The following is an 8,010-nucleotide window of genomic DNA, read 5'->3' as shown; positions in this document are numbered from 1 at the left end:
AGCAGATGTGTGGCCCATGGAGTCCTGAGCCAATGATGCCTTTACTCTGCCCGCCCTTCAGCCACACAAAAAAACCTAGCACCAAGTCTCAGTCTCTCTCCCAGGTAAGCAGGGTCTGCTCATCAACATGTGAGCTTGGGCTCCTCACTTCACTTAGACCTGCAACATCCTCCCCTGGCTTTGTGATTCAGCCTCTAGGATGTAGGTGGGGATGAGGCAGATGAACAACCATCCTAGCCAATGGGCTGCTCTGGGTACTTCTCTCCTTGCCCAGCCCCATGCACAAATAAAGAGACACCCTTTAGTTGGTACGAATGCTGTGGGCTTGGAATACAAAAGGAATGGGACTCCCACTTCCCAGAGCTCCTCAACTTGCCTCTTACACCACAGGGAAGAAGTCACTGGTGAGGGGACAGAGCTCAATCCTGAGCTCCAGAGCTAACACTTGTTGGTGTCATACCCCCTGAAGTTCTGGAGCTTCAAGGAAGACTATGGACATTGGCCTGGCACAATCTTCAGTCCCCTTGGTTTTGTGGGTCTCCCACCATACCCCATTCATCACTCTCAACTTGAATGACTTTGAAATCCTGAAACTCCTGCTGGCACTTTCTAAGTACCATGATTATATTCTTATGCCACTATGTTTGACTTAGGTGGCATCTTTTCAACTTCATTTACAATGAGCAGTTACACTTAACTGTATTAAAAATTCATGTATCTCCGTGAGCCTGGGATTCACCATCTGTAGAATAAGGACAGAAATCTGCCCAGGTCCTTTGATGAATTATAACAGACTTAATGATAAAGAAAAGCACTATTGTTCATAGTTGGAAGACTTTCAGGTAGGAGGGCTCATGGGACTCTTCTGTTACAGGAATTAGAACCCGAGCCTGAGTCCTAGCTACCCTTAACCAGCCCAGCTCAGCCACTTAATTCTCAATAAGTGAATTAAAAGGGCTAAATCAGTTCATTGTGATGTGCCCAACTACAATACAGGTCCTCTGCAGGCAAGGTGGGTAAATCTTTGATGTTTTGGAATCCAAGTTTCTTCTGCAATGTTGGAGCATACATCTTCAACCTACAGGCCTAGAATATCTGACAGACTTATCTGTGAAGCAGGATTTTTGAAGGACTGTCCTGCCTTGTCTGGCAAAGTTCAGCAGTCACTTTCTTTTCTGTCCTGCTCATCCAACTTGGACAGCATGCTGTCAGCATTCAGTTCAAGGCAATGGCAGTTCCTTGCCAAGTGGATAAGTTTTGCCACAAAGGAAGTAAACTCCTTACGGAGTTTCTTCAATGCCCATCATCTTCTCTGAAGTAGATCAGTGCTGCCAGCAGCAGACATGTCTCACTGTCATAAAAAACTAATGTTACTAAAACACCTTAAATGTCATATTCTGTAGATCTCTAAAGCATTTGAAGATCACTTGCCTATCTAAAATATATTTCTGTTTGACCTACCTAACATGACTACAAGTTTGATTATAATAAATGACTAACTACTAACCTGCATTTCTTTATTATCATAATTTGTAATAATAACTTGAGAAATTTACATTACATGTCAGATGAGCTGTATAGGTACAATACCTTGAATAAGAGTAGAAATGTATGTACAGTATGTTATAAACAAAATAATTTTAAATTTGTATCAATATACAAAAATCCATATCAATGTAAAATATTTAAATTAGTAGTTGCTTTTTTGCTTTAAACGTAGATTCAACAATCTACCATTTTATCTTATTTCTATATCCCCCTTTTTGAATCTAATCTCCTTTGTTCAGCTTTTTTCCTGACCATTCCCAATAACAACTTGTAACCAACCCTCCTAACCAATAACAAATATCCATAACCCACTGAATGCCCCAAAAACACCCACATCACTTCTTGGGAATTTGGGTATCATGTTCTTAAAATTACTTCTTGCTGTCTGGGATAAGGGCACCTTTAGGAGACCCTGAAAAAAATATGGATAATTGTCAAGTACTGGGAGAGCTAGCTATATCATTTGTTATCCAGTCTTTGTGCAAAGTGAAGAGCTTGTCTCAAGTACTGGCTACAGTAGTCTGTGAGGCTGGATCATCTCAGCCAGTCAACTTGAAATTCTCATGAGCAGTTTGTAGTCCAAAGCAGATCTTTAGATGGTGTTTGTCAGCTTAGTGTCATTACCACAGTCCAAGTGGAATCATTGTAGTGGCGCCCCATCCTCCTGTTGGAGCGTTAAAAGGTTGCTTTTAGGCATGGTCATAGTTCCCTACAGAAAACTTAAACATTTTAAATGTCATATGCAGTAGATTTCAAAGAAGTTAAAGGACTAGAATATGTTATATACATCCAAACATACAAAAACTTAATTCCTAGTTACCTGATAGAGACTCAAACCCAAAATCATGTACAGGAAGCTAGATGAAGCCCTTTTCTTGAATTAGTTAGTACTCTATATGACCATAAATATCATGACAAAAAGTTTAATATATATTAATCTTACAAATTTTGATATAATATTTATACCTTAATGTGGTGATATATTGTGTACCCTCTGTTTTCTGAGGATCAGAGAACAGAGCCAGCCACTAGATTAGACATTGAGGTCAGGCAGTGGTGACACACACCTTTAATCCTATCACTTGGGTGGCAGAGATTTATCTGGATCTCTGTGAGTTCAAGGCCACACTGGAAACAGAGCCAGGCAGTGGTGGCACACACCTTTAATCCCAGTACTAGGAAGAACACATGCATTTAATCCCAGGAAGTTGTATCTGAGCAGAGAAAGATATATAAGGCACAAGGAAACAGGAAATCATTCTCTTTAGGCTTAGGATTTCATAGAGTTAAGAGCTAGTGGCTGGCTGTTCTGCTTCTCTGATCTTTCAGCTTTCACCCTGATACCTAGCTCTGGGTTTTTTATTGTAAGACCATTTAAGATTCAAACAACACCAAGAAAATTTTATGAGTCAAAATATAACCAAAGGATTATGGGATTAATGTCAATAGAATAGTCCCTTAATTTTGGCTTCTCTTCTGTCCCATATCAGGTGGCTCTTGTAACATAAGACTGAGATTTTGGATTTTCCTTTTAACAAGAATGCTTTGGTTTAGAGGAGAGAGCTATGCTCCAAATTGAAAGCCAGCTTTAATTTCTAAAAGAACTGGGACTACAAAAAGACCATTTGCATTATGCATCTGTAAAGAACAACAGAAACTAACACTTGGGAAGATTTATGAAATTTTATCCTGTTGGAAATGTGATATATCAATAGGTCAATTTGCTCTTTTTCTTGGGACATTTTTTTTTTTTGATGATCTGTCCTTTTTCTTCAGATATCTCATTAGTCCAGTGGTCTTCCGATTCCTTGGCTGATTACCTCCATTCTCCTGGAAAGACAAAAACAAAACCCTGCCCTAACCCTAACTTTGGGGATTCTCCCTTTTGGCAAGTTATAGCTGATCAAATGAAAAGCATTTGTTAGTCTTATAACTTAGTTTAGATTGAATGGTTATGCTGGTTGATGAACTATCATCTTTTCTAATCAAGAGGTCATTCTTGTTCAAATCTAATCTTTATCAATGTTGATGGTTCCTTTGATAGCATTTCTTCTCCTGTAGAAACAAAAGCAAAACTTCATCCCCAATGTAATACATATCCTGATTTCCATTCTGCGGTCAACACATCTTTAAAGTATATATGCTGATTTAATTCTGTAGGGTTTTTTTTTCTATTATCCAATGTCCTTCTGCAGCTGTTATTCCTTTCTCATTACCATCTAGAAAATTAAGTTAATACAGCATTATGCAATCTATCTCTGTGAGTCTTTATTAACCCTGTTTATTTAGCATATCCTTTACAGTTCAATTAGATCTTTCTATAACTGCTTGCCATATAGGACTGTGTGGTATACCTGTAGTATACTTTATGTTGTAATATGCAAAAAAAATTTCATTTTACTAGAGACAAACAGTGGAGCATTGTCATTGTTAATTTGTACAGGTATACCCATGATGGCCATAAGTTCTAACAACTGTGTGATTATAGAATCAGCTTTTCCAGAACTCAAAGCAGGTGTCCATTAAAATCCTGAATATGTATCTATGATGTGGTGAACATATTTTAATTTTCCAAACTCTGCAAAGTGAGACACACCTATTCGCCAAATTTTATTTCTTTGAGTACCCTTTGGGACACTTCCTGCAGATACTGGAGTTTAGTTATACAAGTACCAAGTAGGGCATTTTTTTTTATAATTTCCTTGGTTTTTTGCCAAGTGATGGAAAAATCCTTTTTCAGGCCTTTGTTATTGACATGGTGTACTCAATGAAATTCTGAGGCCTCCAACACATTTCCTACTAATAAGTGATCGATGTCATCATTACCTTGTGCTAGAGGCCTGGCAGACCTGTGTGGGATCTGATATGTGTCATATATATGGGATGATTTCTATTCTTCACTAGTTCCTGTAATCATACAAATAATGAAGTTAATTCTGATTCATCAGGAAGAAGTTCATCAGTTTTGATGTATAAAACAACTCTTTCTGCATATTGAGAGTTAGTAACTATATTAAGAGGTTCTATAAAATCCATTAATACCATCAGAATAGCATATAATTTTTACTTTTGGACAAAATCATAAGGGCTTTGAGCCACTTAAATTTCTTGATTTATAACTGATTTATAACCTGCTTTTCTTGTTTTGTTTGCATCAGTATAAAATGTAGGGGCTCCAGAAATTGGTGTTCCCTACACAATGTGAGGGAGGATCAAGTTAGTTCTACTGATAAAGAGGAAATTTCAACATTAACAAAAGGTACCACAATTTCTGCTGGGTCCATTCCTGTCAATTGACAAAGTTTTAATTTTCCTTTTTGAATCAACCCAAAAACCTTTTCCAAATATGTCTTTAACTTTTTACTTTGTTTGTGTGATTAAAAATATCCATTCTAACATACTGTCTTCTCGCTGCATTAAAATACCTGTAGGGAAATGTATAGAGGGTACAACAACCAGGATGCAATAAAGTTCCAGATCCACAGGATCCACATGTGCATCCTGTAATTTCTTTTCCACCAAAACCAATTCTCTCTCAGCTTCAGTTGATAATTTTCTTGGAATATTTAAGTGTTTGTCATCTTGTAAAGTTTCAAACAAATTACTCAGTTCTTGAGTTGTTACTCCAATAGTTAGCTGTAAATAGGTAATGTCTCCCCGCAATTTTTGAAAGTCATTAAGAGTTCTCAATTGATCTCTCCTGATTTATACCTTTTTTGGGTTTAATTTTTGTAAACTTATATCCTAAATAATTAGTAGAATCTCGTCTTTGTATTTTTTCAGGAACAATTTTGTAATCCCCAACAAGGCAAATTTTTCTTTAGTTCTTCAAACATTTTCTCTAAAGTATCTACATTTGAATCAGCTAGTAAGATGTTATCCATATAATGCTAAACTATAGATTGAAGAAAGTGTACATGAATTATTTCCAATGACTATTGAACAAAATATTGGCACAGGGTAGGGCTGTTTAAAATCTCTTTTGGGAGAACTTTCCATTGATATTTCTTAACAGACTGAGAATCATTTTAAGTAGGCACCAGAATGGCAAATTTTTCTCTGTCCTTTTTCTTGTAAATGTATAGTGAAGAAAGTGTTTTAAATCAATAACTATAATAGACCATACTTTAGATAACAGAGAAGGCAGGGGAATTCCATGCTGTAAAGAGCCAATTGGCTGAATCACCTTATTAACATCTCTTAGATCTATTATCATTCTCCATTTTCCAGATTTCTTTTCAATAATACAGGGGAATTCCAGGGAATGTTCAATTCCTCAACATGTTGAGCATTTAGCTGTTCCTGTACCAGTTGTTCTAAGGCCTGTAATTTCTCTGATGTCAAAGGCCATTGTTCCATCCAAGCAGGTCTATCAATCAACTAAAAGTAGGGCTGTTGGTACCTTTGAAAGATCAATGGCTGTTGTGCCCTGTTTTTGTACAACTTGAATGGTCAATGACTATTCTTTATAATACCTTCTAAGAGTTTCCCCAGAAACATACATTAATTTATGATTTCTTCTCTGTCTTTCTGGCCTATACATTTGTGTCACACTTTGTTTTACCCAAGATAAAAGTTCCAGTCCCTAAAAGCTGAACATTTACCTCCTGAAGAGGCCAATTTGGATGCCAAGATTCTGTGGCAATTATTGTTACATCTGCCCCTATCTACATACCTTCAATTACACTGTCATTTATTCATACTTTTAGCTTTGATCTTTGATCAGTTATAGAAATCTGCCAAAATACTTGCATTCTCCTGAAATTTTTGTTTTTATCTTCTAAAGCTTTTCTATCATCCAGAGCAGTATGGTTTTTTACAATAGGCATTACATCCTTTAATTGCTCTGAGGAGGAGTTTCCCCCATGGTGACCGGGAATGAGTGAAACAAATTTGACATGGGGGCCTGTGAGAGGCCCCCCCTAAGGCATTTTCTGACTGGAAAGGGTTATCTTGTCTGTCCCTTATTGATCTGCATTCATTTGTCCAATGTCAGCCTTTGTTGCACCTTCTGCATAATCCAGAAGGGAGGGATCTTCTCTTTGTATTTTCCCAGAGAAAATATTGTTTCTAGGAATGCCCTGTCTACAATCCCTTTTTAGGTGATCTTGTTTGCCACAATTAAAACATGTGACATTTTGATTTTTCTTCAAGCTTCTGGAAATCATCTCTCCCATTCAAGCATCATCATGGTTATGAGATATTGACTGTATCTCAATCCATTCCTCTATAGGTACTGATCTTGCCTTTAAAGGCCTAATTACCCTTTTGCATTGTGAATTAGCATTTTCAAAAGCCAAAGATTTCAGTTAGCATTTGTCTAGCTTCCTGATTTGGTATCATTCTATTTACAGCTGAAATCAATCTTTGTAAAAAAAAAAAATCAGTAAAGGTTTCTTTTGGGCCCTATATAACTTTAGTAAATGAATCAGTTCTCTTTCTAACTTAAATTCTGTCCCAAGCATTCAAAGCTGCTTCATGGCATAGAGCTAGGGAGTGGTCATTATATAGACTGTCTTTGTGCATCAACATAATTGCCCTCTCCACAAAGTTGGTCTTGGGAGATTTCAATACCTCTAGCCCTACTTCATGTTTAATGGTCCTACCCTCATCTTTCCACCAGGTCCTCCACTGGAATTGAGGACAAGGCTCTAATACTGCTGTAACCAAGTCTTTCCAGTCTTGTGGGACATTTCTGTTACTAGTGGACCATGAATTTAATGCCTGCTTTACAAAAAGGGAATTCATACCATGAGACTATTGTTTCCTTAAATACAGTCAGCTCTTACACAGCATTGGGGATGTGTTATTTTGCAGTTATTTCTGTAAGGTGAATGGATAAATTAAGGTTGATTGTTAACCTTGGGCTGTTTCTCTCTAATTTTTTAATGTAATGTTGTGGTTAGATTTCCTTTAAATTCCTCTGACTGGGCCTGAATATCTCTACAGACTATTTTAATAAGCTTTTCTAAGATCTATATCTTGGCACTCATTATCAACCAACTTTTTTAGGGATAAACCAAGAATTATCAAACCAAAAATAAGAATTATCAAAATGATAAGTAACATTATGTCCATCTCAGTTGTTGATTATCCCTCCATTTAATTGTTCCATTTTTAAACCATCTGTAATCATACAGAGACCTAACTCCCTCTATTGTAATAGTGTTTCCCACTTTTTTAATGTGGGGAAAAAACTTTTTTTAAAACTAATTTCCTCCTTTAACAACTCCCAATTCTCTCACCAATTCTGCTGATGACAGTGAAGATGATGGTGAAGTGTGAGGCTGATTGCTGCTGCATAGAGCAGTAGAAGCCTGGCCAGGTGTCAAGGCAGCTACCTAGTATGGCAGAAGCCTGAGGAGGGGGTCCAGAGAAATCCCACAACCCACCAGGAGAGGGAGCTGGCTGTCTGAAAAATGCACAGGAGATGGTGGGAAAGAATCATGTGCAATGGAAGCT

Source organism: Peromyscus eremicus, chromosome 13 (genome assembly GCF_949786415.1).
Source record: "Peromyscus eremicus chromosome 13, PerEre_H2_v1, whole genome shotgun sequence".
Lineage (NCBI taxonomy): Eukaryota > Metazoa > Chordata > Mammalia > Rodentia > Cricetidae > Peromyscus > Peromyscus eremicus.
Note: the sequence above shows the minus strand (reverse complement) of the source record.